Genomic DNA, 16,523 nt, shown 5'->3' with positions numbered 1-16,523 from the left:
AGTTGAAATAGAAGGTTAAACTGCTGTTCTGTATGGATACAGTATATCTACCGTATAAAGATATTCCAAATCACCTTGATGTTGATTTAAAATAAACGTATAAGCAGTTTTATCCAAGTGATGATTCATAGATTCATTTGGCCTTGGCTGCAATTTATGCTGAGGTCTTTGCGCGTCTGTGTGTGTGTGTGTGTGTGTGTGTGTGTGTGTGTGTGTGTGTGTGTGTGTGTGTGTGTGTGTGTGTGTGTGTGTGTAACTATGTCTGTGCAAGTCTGTGTATTTCTTTGTGTTGTGTGTGTGTGTGTGTGTGTGTGTGTGTGTGTGTGTGTGTGTGTGTGTGTGTGTGTGTGTGTGTGTGTGTGTGTGCTGCCACACATATTTTCACATTCCCTGCATGTGTGTGTGTTTATGTGAATATTAAGCAGTGTGCTGTGATGTCACGCCACAGTAGATAAATCTAATATGTTGTTTTATTCTGTCACGCTCAGGGTGTTGCTCTTTCTCTCTGTTTTACATGTAATAGAGTATGCTATTTTCTGATCGCAGTCTGTTGACTAGAACCAATTGATTCAAGCAATTTTCTTCTTGTATTGTTACGACTGTATCATTATTCCTACAGTACTTGTCATCCACCTAGTGTTGTAGAGCTTGCTGGTTGAGGGGATGCAGAGATAAGGTAAATGCCTGGGGGGTGGAGGATAGACAGATCTCATCCCATTTGATTCTCTCTCTCTCTATCCAGCAAGGACAATGAATAACATGATAGGATATGATGAATAAGGAAGCTTCAAAGTGTCATTGGTGGAGATGGCGAGAGGATGACAGCCACTTAAACTTAATTAACATGAAGCTCCTGGAACTCATCCTCGGTGGATTTGGGCCAGTTATTATGTAAAAACAAGCCGTGACTGCAGTCACGTCCCTCAATTCATCTAATACATCTAAAAGTGTGAACAGAGTGCTTATACGTGCAATAGGCCTTGGTTGTTTAGTAACACAGAACCATGGCGTGGTGTCGATCCACGATCCCTCTCTGAGCCAATAGGCGTCCGTCCTCTAGGGGCGAGGCCGGGAACTGTAATTATTATTTATCACACTAATCCAAGCGGGCTCGGCGGGGCAGCCAATCAGATCCTGTTTTCACAGGGTCCACGGGAGCCAATGAAAGAACACAACTAGTTTTATTGGCGTTCATTAATCAAGCCAGCCATGTCTGGCCGGCTACAAGAGCAAATTTTATGCAGAAGCCTTTAGTGCCGACTCAGATCAAGTCATCAATCATCTCCTAATGCAGTCTTGTAGAATTGGGGACATTGTCTAATGGGATGATCTAACAGTAGCCATTACCTGAAAAGGTTTTATTTTTTCGCTATCTGCAAACGTAAAACATGATGGATGAGTACCATGGATGGTCATTTGCTGGTCTCTTAAGAGCGTGTCATCCCAGAATGCACATATTCTTCTACGAGACAGAGACGGAACATTGTCATAGAGATCTTAAGCTTCTTTGATGAATGGCTAACTTCTGGGTTTCTGTGTCAGGGCAGAATGGGAGGTCAGATGAGATGAGAAACAAAGTGAATCAATGGAAGGGAGGAGAAAATGGGTAAAGGAATAGATTGTGAAAGCCAATATCATAGACCTAGTCTTGGCACCAGGGTTTTAGGGGCCTGAGGTTTTGGCCAGAGACTGAGAGAAAAACACCTTTATGGGATTTGGACTTATCCCTTATCCCAGATGTTAGCTGTATAGGGCATTCTTTGAATATGAAAACTTCCTCACTTCTCTGTTTGAACCAATTCAAATTGCATTAGGTTGCTCATCAACGTTGGAATACTAATGCAGTAGTAAAAGTGTCTGAATATTAGTGCAGTTTAACATAGGCCCGGTTAGGTGTGAAAGCTGGACAAAGCTCTAGTGTAGTGTAGGCCTTGCAGTGATATGGTACATAGTCATCATTGAGAGCTGTAACAGCCAGGTGGCAGTGTTGTCTGTGAGAAGGACAACCAATAGTATGGCCAACACAAAGCAACATCAACAACAACTGAAGTGGTGTATAATAGCCTACTTAATCAATATTTAATAATCTTCTTACTGCAGGCCCATTGATTAGAGACGACAACAATTGATTCATAATTTTTGTAATGATAGGCTTCACTGGGCAGTTGTTTTTCAGAATGCCCTAGAGAAAAAAGCAATCACAGATTCATTCAATCCAAAGCCTCTATGTGAAGAATACGATCACTAGTTATGTTTCCATTAACTTGTCTTGTGATTTTTTGCAAATAAATAAAGACAATTGCCTGCTAAGGTGCATTTTCAGTTAACTATCTTGCGTCGATAAAAACAGCTGGACATAACAATGTCACGCCCACAAAAAAAACTAGAGTTGAATAAAAATTAGGTGGTTGAAGGGTTTTCATTACCCATGTAGGCAAAATACACATTCATAAATTGTTGACAGCCTGTGTGCCCTCCCACCTATTTTAGAGATGGGAAACGGGCCAATAAACCGTGGGGGAAGCCTGCGGGATTCCACCCGGAGGGGCAGATCCCGGATGGATAGCCTTACCTTCTGCACAAGACAATACCGGGGAGCCGGAGTCCGATGGCCATCTGCTTGCTGCTGATACCTGGAGGTGGTCTTGAGAATTGGGAACCGGGTTCTCCTCCAGGTACGAAGACAGCGGCGGACAAACATTTGGGCAGAAGGTACGCCAACGTCTTCCTCTTGCTCGAGGAAGAGAGGGGGTGATACCCCAGGGAACATTCAAAGGGCAATAGGCCCATGGCAGAGCAGGGAAGGGTGTTGCGGTTGGCGGAGACCAGGCAGCGCAGAGTTGTCTCAAGGTCCTGGTTGGAGGACAGGCTGGCCCGACAACCCAATGAGAGTGCAGAACGCCTTCCAGAACCAAGACGAGAACTGAGGGTCCAGGTCAGAGACCATGTCCATGGGCAGTCCATGGATCCGGAACACGTGCTACATCATGAGCTAGGCCGTCTTCTTGGCCGGGGAGAGGAATGAAGTGGGCGGCCTTGGAAAACCGGTCGACCACCGTCAGAATGGCAGTGTTGCCCTCAGACGGGGGGAGATTTGCGACAAAATCCTTTAAACAGGTCAACATTCACAAGGCTGCAGGGCAAGACAGATTACCAGGACGTGTACTGTGAGCATGTGCTGACTACTGACCCGTAGAACACACGTCTGTAGCCATGAAGTGCTTTGAAAGGCTGATCATGGCTCACATCAACACCATTATCCAAGAGACCCTAGACCCACTCCAATTTGCATACCGCCCTAACAGATCCAAGATGATGCAATCTCGATTGCACACAACACAGCCCTTCAACACCTGGACAAAAGGAACACCTATCTGAGAAAACTATTCATTGACTACAGCTCAGCGTTCAACACCATATTACCCTCAAAGCTCATCAATAGGCTAAGGACCCTGGGACTATACACCTCCAACTGCAACTGGATCCTGGACTCCCTGACGGGCCTCCCCCAGATGGTAAGAGTAGGTAACAACACATCCGCCACGCTGATCCTCAACACAGGAGCCCCTCAGGGTTGCGTTCTCTGTCCCCTCCTGTACTCCCTGTTCACTCATGACTGCACGGCCAGGCACGAGTCCAACACCATCATTAAGTTTACCGATGACACAACAGTGGTAGGCCGACAACGACGAGACATCCTACAGGGAGGAGGTCAGAGACCTGGCTGTGTGGTGCCAGGACAACAACCTCTCCCTCAATGTGATCAAGAGAAAGGAGATGATTGTGGACTACAGTAAAAAGGGGACCGAGCACGCTCTCATTCTAGGGGCTCCACAGGGCTGCAGTGGAGCACATTGAGAGTTTCAAGTTCCTTGGTGTCCACATCACCAACAAACTAACATGGTTCAAGCACACCAAGACAGTCATGAAGATAGCACGACAAAACCTATTCCCCCTCAGGAGACTGAAAAGATTTGGCATGGGTCCTCAGATCCTCAAAAGGTTCTACAGTTCTATAGCTGCACCATTGAGAACATCCTGACTGGTTGCATGGCAACTGCTCGGCCTCCAACCACAAGGCACTACAGAGGGTAGTGCGAACGGCCCAGTACATCACTGGGGCCAAGCTTCCTGCCATCCAGGACCTCTATACCAGGCAGTGTCAGAGGAAGGCCCTACAAATGGTCAAAGACTCCAGCCACCCAAGTCATAGACTGTTCTCTCTGCTGCCAAATGGCAAGCGGTACCGGACCGCCAAGTCTAGGTCCAAGAGACTTCTAAACAGCTTCTAACCCCAAGCCATAAGACTCCTGATCACCTAATCAAATTGCTACCCAGTACCCCCCTGTATATAGTCTCACTATTGTTATTTTACTGCTGCTCTTTAATTAGTTATTACTTTTATTCCTTATTCTTATCCATATTTTTTTTAACTGCATTGTTGGTTAGTGGCTCGTAAGTTAGCATTTCATAGTAATGTCTACACCTGTTGTATTCGGCGCATGTGACTAATGTGGTGTTTGGCGGTGCTGATATACTGCAAGTTTTTGTGGTCGGTCCATACAATGAATGGATGTTCCACCCCCTCCAGCCAGTACCTCCATTCCTCCAACGCCATCTTCACTGCGAGAAGCTCACGATTTCCCACATCGTAGTTTCTCTCCGCATTGTTGAGGTGATGGGAGAACAAGGCGCAGGGATGTAGCTTCAGGTCCAGTGCAGAACGCTGGGACAGAACCACCCCCACTCCTACATCCGACACATCGGCCTCCACCACGAACTGATGGGAAGGGTCAGGATGAACCAGGATGGGAGAAGTGGTGAAGCGGTGATTGAGGTCCCTGAATGCACAGTCAGCAGCAGGGGACCACGTGAATGGAACCTGGGGAGAAGTGAGTGCTGACAGGAGGGAAGCAAGGGTGCTGTAACCCTGGACGAAGCGGCGATAGAAGTTGGCGAACCCCAGGAAATGTTGCAGCTGCACCCTGGAAGAAGGCTGGGGCCAATCCACCACTGCTCTCAACTTCCCGTGATCCATCTGGACACTACCAGTGGAGATGATGTACCCCAGAAAGGGGATGGTGGAGCGATGGAACTCACACTTCTCTGCCTTAACAAACAGCTGGTTCTCTAGGAGGCGTTGAAGAACCTGTCGGACGAGGAGCACATGTTCTTGGGGGGAGCGGGAGAAGATGTCATCAATGTAGACGAAGGCGATCCAGTTCAAAATGTCGCGGAGAACATAATTTACCAGAGCCTGGAACACAGCAGGGGAATTGGTGAGGCCAAACGGCATGACCAAATACTTGTAGTGGCTGCTGGCCGTATTGAAGGCGGTCTTCCACTCATCCCCCTCCCGTATCCGCACCAGGTGGTAGGTCCATAGATCCAGCTTGGATCCTGGAGTGGCTCGAAAGCAGAGGAGATGAGTGATAGCGGGTCTTCACCGTTATGTCATTGAGTCCTAGGTAGTCGATGCACGGGCACAGGGTCTTGTCCTTCTTCTCCACAAAGAAGAACCCTGCGCCAGCGGAAGAGGATGAAAGATGTATAAATCCTGCAGCTAGGAAATCCCCAATGTAGGTCAAATCAAATCAAATCAAATCAAATGTATTTATATAGCCCTTCGTACATCAGCTGATATCTCAAAGTGCTGTACAGAAACCCAGCCTAAAACCCCAAACAGCAAGCAATGCAGGTGTAGAAGCACGGTGGCTAGGAAAAACTCCCTAGAAAGGCCAAAACCTAGGAAGAAACCTAGAGAGGAACCAGGCTATGTGGGGTGACCAGTCCTCTTCTGGCTGTGCCGGGTGGAGATTATAACAGAACATGGCCAAGATGTTCAAATGTTCATAAATGACCAGCATGGTCGTATAATAATAAGGCAGAACAGTTGAAACTGGAGCAGCAGCACGGCCAGGTGGACTGGGGACAGCAAGGAGTCATCATGTCAGGTAGTCCTTGGGCATGGTCCTAGGGCTCAGGTCCTCCGAGAGAGAAAGAAAGAGAGAAGGAGAGAATTAGAGAACGCACACTTAGATTCACACAGGACACCGAATAGGACAGGAGAAGTACTCCAGATATAACAAACTGACCCTAGCCCCCCGACACATAAACTACTGCAGCATAAATACTGGAGGCTGAGACATAGCCTTGGTCTCCAGTCCCGACAACAAGTACAGTCGGAGCAGTGCTAGGGACAAGGTCAATCCCGCAGTCATAAGATCGGTGCAACAAAAGCAAAGTGTCTCAATTCCTTGTTGAACTGCCCCCAGTCCTGGTACTCTGCGGGAATGGCAGAGAGGTCCGGGGCACCTTCCAAGCCCCCAGGAAGACGTCCCAGGGCAGGTTGCACTGACTTCAGTCACTGGGCATGGCAGAACGGACTCCTGCCCATGATGGCACCAGTAGACTAGTTGATGAGGGGATTGTGTCGCTGGAGCCAGGAGAATCCCCATAACATGGGAATCTAAGGAGACTTGATGAGCAGGAATTGAATAGTCTCGCTGTGATTCCTTGACACTCGTAGGTTTATGGGAGTGGTAATATGAGTGACCCAGTCTGTTCAGCTCGGAAGCCAGGGTAGTGTCCAAAAAACTTGGCCCAAGAATCAATGAGGACCCGGAGAGATTTAGACTGGCCTCCCCACAGCAGAATGGCATGAACAGGGGCACGAGCAAGGGAGGCGGGAAAGTTCTCCATATAGCCCACCAGAGTACTTGTTCTTACCAGTGAGCCTGATCTTTTTAAAGGACAAGAGGACACAAAATGACCACAAAATGACCAAAAACCGCTGGTAGAATTGACAAACAAGACCAACTGGTCACAGATAAATTCACAGGGGATAATGGGGAGGGTGGGCGGCACCTGGAGGGGGGTGGAGACAATCACAAAGACAGGTGAAACAGATCAGGGTGTGACAATTTTGTTTGTTTTGAGTCCTGGCCTTCCTCTATTTCTGATGTCCGTCCAGTTTGATTTCTATTTGCCATATATTTTTAACTGTGCTATTTCACAAACGTTCTGAACCTATATACATTACATTATATTTTACTGTTGTTATTAGTCCCACCCTTCATCAGCCCCTCCCATCTATCTCTTACCACCATCCATGTTGGATTTCTATTTTTTACCTTTACTTATTAACTAGGAAAGTCAGTTAAGAAAGTTTATACTTTAAAAAAAAATGTTATCAATTAGTATATTTGAATTTAACCACAACATTTGTATTATTTGTTCTGTCTTTTCTGGTGGATTAAACTGAAATTGCAACCAACTTTCTATGGCTTGTTTTAAAAATAGTGATGTTTTGGAGATTATTTTGTTTTCAAATAAATGAAAGTGAGAGGTTGTAATCTGAACAAAGGGAAAAAGGCCATTCTTGAACATGGGGTGAGACATTCTTACTAATTTGCTAGAGAACCCATTCGGATTTAAGTATAACTTTGCATGACTGACGCCTTTAGTGAGAAATCTATTTTAATATTGAATCATTTCTGCCCTCCAAATTCATATTCATTATATAAATAAGCCTGTTTAATTTTGTCTGGCTCATATAATTTTTAAAAAAACAGGTCGCTAGGTGTAGGCAAATCCATAAGCAAATAATTAAACTGTGATATGACTAAATAGTTAATCAGTGTGATTTTCCCACAAATAGACAGGTATTTTTCTGTGTGAGATCATTTCTTTCTTTCGGAACATGTATACCGATTATGTCCACATCCCCGTCAGACCATTGTATTGGTGAACTACACGGTAATGTAAAAGTTTTATTTTTTAATGATCCAATACGTAATAGCATAATTTGGTTTTAATCCAGAGAGGTTAGAGAAAGCATATAGATCCTCTATGAGGCTGTAGAGGAAGTCTCATTGTGGATTTAAAAGAAATCGTGAATCATCAGCGTACAATGACACCTTTGTTTTTTAAGCCCTGGATTTCTAGTCCCTTAATATTATTGTTGGATCTGATTTTAACAGCTAACATTTCGATGACAATAATAAATAGATATTCCAATAGTGGACAACCTTGTTTTACTCCTCTTGAGAGTTTAAAACTAGCCATTATTTACTATCTTACACCTAGGGTTACTATACATAACTTTAACCCATTTTATAAGAGATTCACCAAAATTGAAATACTCCTGGCATTTATATATAAACTCCAGTCGTACTTTATCGTAGGCCTTTTCAAAGTCAGCTATGAAAACCAGGCCTGGTTCCCCAGATATTTCATAGTGTTCTATTGTTTCCAGTACTTGCCTTATATTATCTCCAATGTATCGTCAATGTAAAAAACCTGTCTGATTAGGATTAATAATATCCGACAATACCTTTTAAATTCTATGCGCTAAGCATTTAGCTAGAATTTTTGCATCGCAACACCGAAGTGTAAGAGGCCACCAGTTTTTTAAATGGACAGGATCTTTATATTTACCACTTGGATCCTGTTTCAGTAATAATGAAATCAGACCTTCTTGTTGAGTGTCCAATAATCTACCATTTATATAGGGGTGATTAAAACATGCTAATAATGGTCCTCTGAGTATATCAAAAAAACGTTTGGTAAACCTCCACAAGTATGACATCCAGTCCTGGAGTTTTCCCAAACTTAAAGGCTTTAATTGCATCAAGAAGTTCCTCCTCTGTAATTTGGCCTTCACACAAGTCTTTCTGTACAGATATTAATTTGACATTATTAATAGGGAAAAAATCCATACAATTAGCTTCGGTTAGTGGAGATGGAGGAGACTGAAATGAAAACGTATGCTTACATGCTGACCAGACCGGACACGTCGTGTGTGCGAGCGTTAATAAATTTACACATACATGTTATTCAATCATTGCACCCACACTGCTCGGGCAAGACAGCGAGCGTCTGCGTGGCCAGGTGCTAAAATAGAACTTGGTTCTATTTGTGACGCTCAACGTGCTGCATGTCCTGCCTCTCAAAGCTCCTCATTGGTTTTTAGGAGCATATACCCACGTGGGTGATTGAAAGATGAACTGAAGTCTACACTCCAGTTGGTTGTAGTAATGCACCGTAAAGTTGGTTGCCAACCGCAATATAAAGTCCAAAGCAGAAAAAGAAGCCTGAAGGAAGGAGGAGAGATGACGAGAAACTAATTTGGTTTACTGTTTTATCTGTGGATTAATTGTCGGAGTAGAGGACCTTGTGCATTTCAGGTAAAATAACAACCCAGTGTTTATATCCCAGGACAAATTAGCTAGCAACAGCTAGCTACATTGCCATAAATGTTTAATGCTTTTCGACCTGTCCCCAAATTAATATAATTGGTTCAGAGTTTGTTTTGATATTTCAACCTGCTCGTCCTGGTCGTGTCTTATGTAGGGGTACAAAATCTACATGCGCGCCAGCGGTTTAGTTTGGTCAGCAAGTAAAAGTACTTTACTTCCTCTTCCACAATATTGTTTAGTGAATCATGGGTAGTGAGTCACCCATGATTGTAGTTCCAGTAATGATTGTAGTTCCAGTAAATAATTTTTTGTAGCATTTCTATGTGTAGACTAAAAAATGATTTGGTGCATTTTTCTGCATATTCCATCCAGTTCTCTTTATTTTTACAATATATTACACTCAATCTTTGTTGAATAAGTTCCTCCATTTCTTTTTGTTTTTCCTCTAACTTACTCTGAGCCTCTATGGTACAGTTTCTATTGCTCTCTGTCTAGTCCTTAGTCCTTCCATTTCCTTCGTTAAAATGGACTCGTTTGACCTAAATTGCTTTTGTATTATAGATGAGTGAATTTCATTGTCTCTAAAGGCACATTTAAAAGTGTCTCATATAATAAGGGGATCTGCTGTATCTATGTTATATCGGAAAAAGTTAGTTATAAATTATTCTGTCCTAGTTAGAAACAAGTAGGCTTTGATTACATTTTCAATATCCTCGCCCACGTGGAAATTCTGTAAGAGTAATATATATGCCAATTATGTGACCATATTCTTTCCCCTTACAACACTTCTTTTTAAACTTTTGGTGCCAGAGAGAATGACATAAGAAAGTAATCAAGACGACTAGCTTGATTGAGCCTCCGCCATGTACAGTGGGGAGAACAAGTATTTGATACACTGCCAATTTTGCAGGTTTTCCTACTTACAAAGCATGTAGAGGTCTGTAATTTTTATCATAGGTACACTGCAACTGTGAAAGACGGAATCTAAAACAAAAATCCAGAAAATCACATTGTATGATTTTTAAGTAATTAATTTGCATTTTATTGCATGACATAAGTATTTGATACATCAGAAAAGCAGAACTTAATATTTGGTACAGGAACCTTTGTTTGCAATTACAGAGATCATACGTTTCCTGTAGTTCTTGACCAGGTTTGCACACACTGCAGCAGGGATTTTGGCCCACTCCTCCATACAGAACTTCTCCAGATCCTTCAGGTTTCAGGGCTGTCGCTGGGCAATAGGGACTTTCAGCTCCCTCCAAAGATTTTCTATTGGGTTCAGGTCTGGAGACTGGCTAGGCCACTCCAGGACCTTGAGATGCTTCTTACGGAGCCACTCCTTAGTTGCCCTGGCTGTGCGGTCATTGTCATGCTGGAAGACCCAGGTCATTGTCATGCTGGAAGACCCAGCCACAACACCCATCTTCAATCCCTCTTACTGAGGGAAGGAGGTTGTTTGGCCAAGATCTCGCAATACATGGCCCCATCCATCCTGTCTCCCTCCAGTATTTATGGTGCAGTAGTTTATGTGTCGGGGGCTGGGGTCCCCTTTGTTATATCTGGAGTACTTCTCCCCTATTCGGTGTCCTGTGTGAATCTAAGTGTGCGTTCTCATTCTCTCCTTCTCTCTTTCTTTCCTCCAAGGACCCGAGCCCTAGGACCTGAGCTCCAGGACTACCTGACATGATGACTCCTTGCTGTCCCCAGTCCACCTGGCCATGCTGCTGTTCCAGTTTTGACCTGAGCCCTAGGACCATCAGGACTACCTGACATGATGACTCCTTGCTGTCCCCAGTCCACCTGGCCATGCTGCTGCTCCAGTTTCAACTTCCACCTGACTGTGCTGCTGCTCCAGTTTCAACTGTTCTGCCATTATTCGACCATGCTGGTCATTTATGAACATTTGAACATCTTGGCCATGTTCTGTTATAATCTCCACCCGGCACATGGCCACCCCACATAGCCTGGTTCCTCTCTAGGTTTCTTCCTAGGTTTTGGCCTTTCTAGGGAGTTTTTCCTAGCCACCATGCTTCTACACCTGCATTGCTTGCTGTTTGGGGTTTTAGGCTGGGTTTCTGTACAGCACTTTGAGATATCAGCTGATGTACGAAGGGCTATATAAATAAATTTGATTTGATTTGATTTGATTTGAGTAGAGTTTAGACCAAAATGCTCTATTTTTGTCTCATCAGACCACTTGACCTTCTCCCATTCCTCCTCTGGATCATACAGATGGTCATTGGCAAACTTCAGACGGGCCTGGACATGCGCTGGCTTGAGTGTGGGCGTGTGGGGGCCACCCACACGCGGTTCCACGTTGTGACCATATTCCCAAGCATCTCTGTGCAGTCAGACCTTTGATGATTTTGTGCCACCGGACTACAATAATATGCCCCTTCTCTCTGAATGTCTTAGTGTGACCCCCTTCCAATGGGTTACTGCAGATAGTGTTGCCAGCACTGCCACTGCCTGGGTGGGGGCATCCCAGAGAAATCCCCACCGGCTAGGTACTGTACAAGGTCACCAACGTTCTCATTAGCAGCTTTAAGAATTTCCATGTATTATGCTCTCCCATCAAGGGGCTTTGGCCTTGTAGGACCAACCCTGCCAGGCAGGCTCAGAATCTTGGGGCGGTGCTGCTTTAGTAGGTCTCTGACCACATTCATCTTTATGTTTTGGCTGCATATAGGCTACTTACAGTAGAGTAGGCCCATAAAACAGATTAGGACTTCTCCTTAGTGTATGGGTCACTCAGGTGGGTGTCTAGGGTATAGGGCTCAGGACAATTCCATCATGATAGGTAAATAAATAAATATTATTAATTTATTTTAAATTGTACACTACCGTTCAGAAGTTTGGGGTCACTTAGAAATGTGTATTGAGATCAGGGCTTTGTGATGGCCACTCCAATACCTTGACTTTGTTATCTTTAAGCCATTTTGCCACAACTTTGGAAGTAATGCTTGGTGTAATTGTCCATTTGGAAGACCCATTTGCGAATAAGCTTTAACTTCTTGACTGATGTCTTGAGATGTTGAATCAATATATCCACATAATTTTCCTACCTCATGATGCCATCTATTTTGTGAAGTGCACCAGTCCCTCCTGCAGCATAGCACCCCCACAACATGATGCTGCCACCCCTGTTCTTCACGGTTGGGATGGTGTTCTTCGGCTTGCAAGCGTCCCCCTTTTCCATCAAACATAATGATGGTCATTATGGCCAAACAGTTCTATTTTTGTTTCATCAGACCAGAGGACATTTCTCCAAAAAGTACGATCTTTGTCCCCATGTGCAGTTGCAAACCGTAGTCTGGCTTATTTAAGACGGTTTTGGAGCAGTGGCTTCTTCCATGCTGAGCGGACTTTCAGGTTATTGTCAATATAGGACTTGTTTTACTGTGGATATAGAGACTTTTGCACCTGTTTCCTTCAGCATCTTCACAAGGTCCTTTGCTGTTGTTCTAGGATTGATTAGCACTTTCGCACCAAAGTATGTTCATCTCTAGGAGACAGAACGCATCTCCTTCCTGAGAGGTATGATGGCTGCATGGGTCCATGGTGTTTATACTTGCGTACTATTGTTTGTACAGATGAACGTGGTACCTTCAGGCATTTGGAAATTGAACCAGACTTGTGGAGATCTACATTTTTTTTCTAAGGTCTTGGCTGATTTCTTTTGATTTTCCCATGATGTCAAGCAAAGAGGCACTGAGTTTGAAGGTAGGCCTTGAAATACATCTACAGGTACACCTCCAGCTGACTCAAATTATGTTAATTAGCCTAGCAGAAGCTTCTAAAGCAATGACATCATTTTCTGGAATTTTCCATGCTGTTTAAAGGCACAGTCAACTTAGTGTATGTAAACTTCTGACCCACTGGAATTGTGATGCAGTGAATTTTAAGTGAAACAATCTGTCTAAACAATTGTTGTATAAATGACTTGTGTCATGCACAAAGTAAATGTCCTAACCGACTTGCCGAAACTATAGTTTGTTAACAAGAACCTAAGTGTATGTAAACTTCTGACTTCAACTGTATATGGGGCTTTGTGAGTAGAGTGTTGGGGGCTATGTTGTAAATGACATCGCCAAAGTCAAGGATTGGTAGGATAGTCAGTTTTACGAGGGTATGTTTGGCAGCATGAGTGAAGTAGGATATGTTGCGAAATAGGAAGCCGATTCTAGATTTAATTTTGGATTGGGGATGTTTAATGTGAGTCTGAAAGGAGAGTTTACAGTCTAACCAGAAACCTAGGTATTTGTAGTTGTCCACATATTCAAGGTCAGAACCGTCCGGAGTAGTGATGCTTGTCGGGTGGGAGGGTGCAGGCAGCAATCAGTTGAAGAGCATGCACTTAGTTTTACTAGCATTTAAAAGCAGTTGGAGGCTATGGAAGGAGTGTTGCACGGCGTTGAAGCTCGTTTGGAGGTTTGTTAGGGCAGTGTCCAAAGAAGGGCCAGATGTTTACAGAATAGTGTCGTCTGCGTAGAGGTGGATCAGAGAATCACCAGCAGCAAGAGCGACATCATTGATATATACAGAGAAAAGAGTCGGCCTGAGAATTTAACCCTGTGGCATCCCCATGGAGACTGCCAGAGGTCCGAACAACAGGCCCTCTGATTTGACACACTGAACTCTATCTGGGAAGTAGTTTGTGAACCAGGCGAGGCAGTCATTTGAGAAGTCAAGGCTATTTAGTCTACTGATAAGAATGTGGTGATTGACAGATTCAAAAGACTTGGCCTGGTCAATGAAGACGGCTGCACAGTAATGTCTCTTATCGATGGTGGTTATGATATCGTTTAGGACCTTGAGCGTGGCTGAGGTGCACCCATGACCATCTCGGAAACCAGATTGCATAGTGGAGAAGGTACGGTGGGATTCGAAATGGTCGGTGATCTGTTTGTTAACTTGGCTTTTGAAGACCTTAGAAAGGCAGGGTAGGATAGATATAGGTCTGTAGCAGTTTGGGTCTAGAGTGTCTCTCCCTTTGAAGAGGGGGATGACCGCGGTAGCTTACCAATCTTTGGGGATCTCAGATGATATGAAAGAGAGGTTGAATAGGCTAGTAATACGGGTTGCAACAATTTTGGCAGATAATTTTAGAAAGAGAGGGTCCAGATTGTCTAGCCCAGCTGATTTGTAGGGATCGAGACTTTGCAGCTCTTTCAGAACATCGGCTGTCTGGATTTGGGTGAAGGAGAGGCGGGGAGGGGGGAGCATAGGGAAGTTGCTGCAGGGGATCCTGAGATTTTGTCCGGGGTACGGGTAGCCAGGTGGAAAGCATGTCCAGCCGTAGAAAAATTCTTATTGAAATGATCTATTATTGTAGATTTATCGGTGGTGACAATGGTTCCCATCCTATTTATAAAAACGTGTTTTCACTTTGTCATTATGGGTTATTATGTTTAGATTGATGAGGGAATTAAAAACATATATATTTTAGAATAAGGCTTACGACATAACAAAATGTGGAAAATGGAAAGGTGTCTTAATACTTTCTGAATGCACTGTATGAGAGTTATTGACATGTTGAATGCACCGAGCTGTATTTGAGCCACTGGTGCACAGCTCGGACACCCATGAATATCCCACAAGACATGCCACAAGAGGTCTCTTCACAGTCCCCAAGTCCAGAACAGACTATGGGATAGCATAGTACTACTTAGAGCCATGACTACATGGAAAACTATTCCACATCAAGTAACTTATGCAAGCAGTAAAATTAGATTTAAAAACAGATACAAATACACCTTATGGAACAGCAACACCTTGGGAATCCATAATGAATACAAATACATAATGAGGGCAAGTATTAGCTCTGATTACAATGAAGAGCACAACGTGCCACTCTGTTCTGTGCCAGCTGCAGCTTAACTATGTCCTTCTTTGTAGCACTTGACCATATAACTGGACAATAATCAAGATCAAATAAAACTAGAGCCTGCAGGACTTGCTTTGTGGAGTGTGGTGTCAAAAAGCAGAGCATCTCATTAGCAAGGACAGACCTCTCCCCATCTTTACAACCATTGAATCTATATGTTCTGACCATGACATTTTACAATCTAAGGTAACACCAAGTAATTTAGTCTCCTCATCTTGTTCAACAGCCACAACATTCACCACTTTTTACCAAATATGATGCTCTTAGTTTTAGAGATGTTCAGGACAATTTTATTGCTGGCCACCCATTTCAAAACTTACTGCAACTCTTTGTTAAGGGTTTCAGTGACTTCCTTAACTGTGGTTGCTAAAGCGTATAGGGTTGAGTCATCGGCATGGGTACACAGATTTTTTTAAATGCCAGTGGCAGGTCATTCGTAAAAATAGAAAAGAGTAGATGGCCTAGAGAGCTGCCTTCCGGTAAACCACATTTGACATGTTTGACATTAGAGAATCGTTCTATTTTATAGATAGCTCTGAATCCACGAAATAGCAGAGATTGAAAAGCCATAACAGTTAAGTTGGTGTTATTGTGGTGTGTTGTTAGGTATTACTGCATTGTAGGAGCTAGGAACACAAGCATTTCACTACACACGTCATAAAATCTGCTAAATATGTGTACACGACCAATAAAATTGGGTTTGATATCATGAAACTCTGGTAGAATTCAGTGCAGCATACTGTAGTCTGATGCTGGAAAAACACATGTTGGATGCTGGAAAAACATATGTGCATATGCTATCTTGTGGATAAATAGTTACCTGTCTAACAGAATGTGTTCTTTAATGGAAGCCTCTCCTACATAATCCACATTTTTTTTAGATCTTACTTTCAATGTCAGCCTAGGAACAGTGGGTTTAACTACCTGTTCAGGGACAGATTTGTACCTTGTCAGCTCGGGGATTTGAACTTGCAACCTTTCAGTTACTAGTCCAATGCTCTAACCACTAGGCTACTCTGCCACCCACATAGTCAAGGAAAATGTATGGAGTAAAAAGTACATGATTTTCTTTAGGAATGGAGTGAAGTAAAATTATAAGTTGTCAAAAATATAAATAGTAAAAAATAAAAATAAACTTATGTAGTACTTTAAATTATTTTTACTTAAGTATTTTACACCACTGGAGTCACACACACAGTGTCTACCATTGTCCTAGCTAGCTAGAGTAGCGGTGTCGCCTCCCGCTTGTGTCTTCGTTCTTTTTTCGTGTTATTATGGTGAATAAATGTATTGGCTGGTAAGAATGTGGTATATTTTTTTATCTAGCTGCCACAGCTGCTGGTGGGCCAAAAATGTTTTTTAAAACCTGGTTCATTCACCAGTATATCTAAACATTTGGGGGCATAGAAAGAAAGGAAAATGACTTGCTTCTT

This window comes from Oncorhynchus tshawytscha, linkage group LG09 (genome assembly GCF_018296145.1).
Source record: "Oncorhynchus tshawytscha isolate Ot180627B linkage group LG09, Otsh_v2.0, whole genome shotgun sequence".
Lineage (NCBI taxonomy): Eukaryota > Metazoa > Chordata > Actinopteri > Salmoniformes > Salmonidae > Oncorhynchus > Oncorhynchus tshawytscha.
This window is presented reverse-complemented; position numbering follows the sequence as displayed.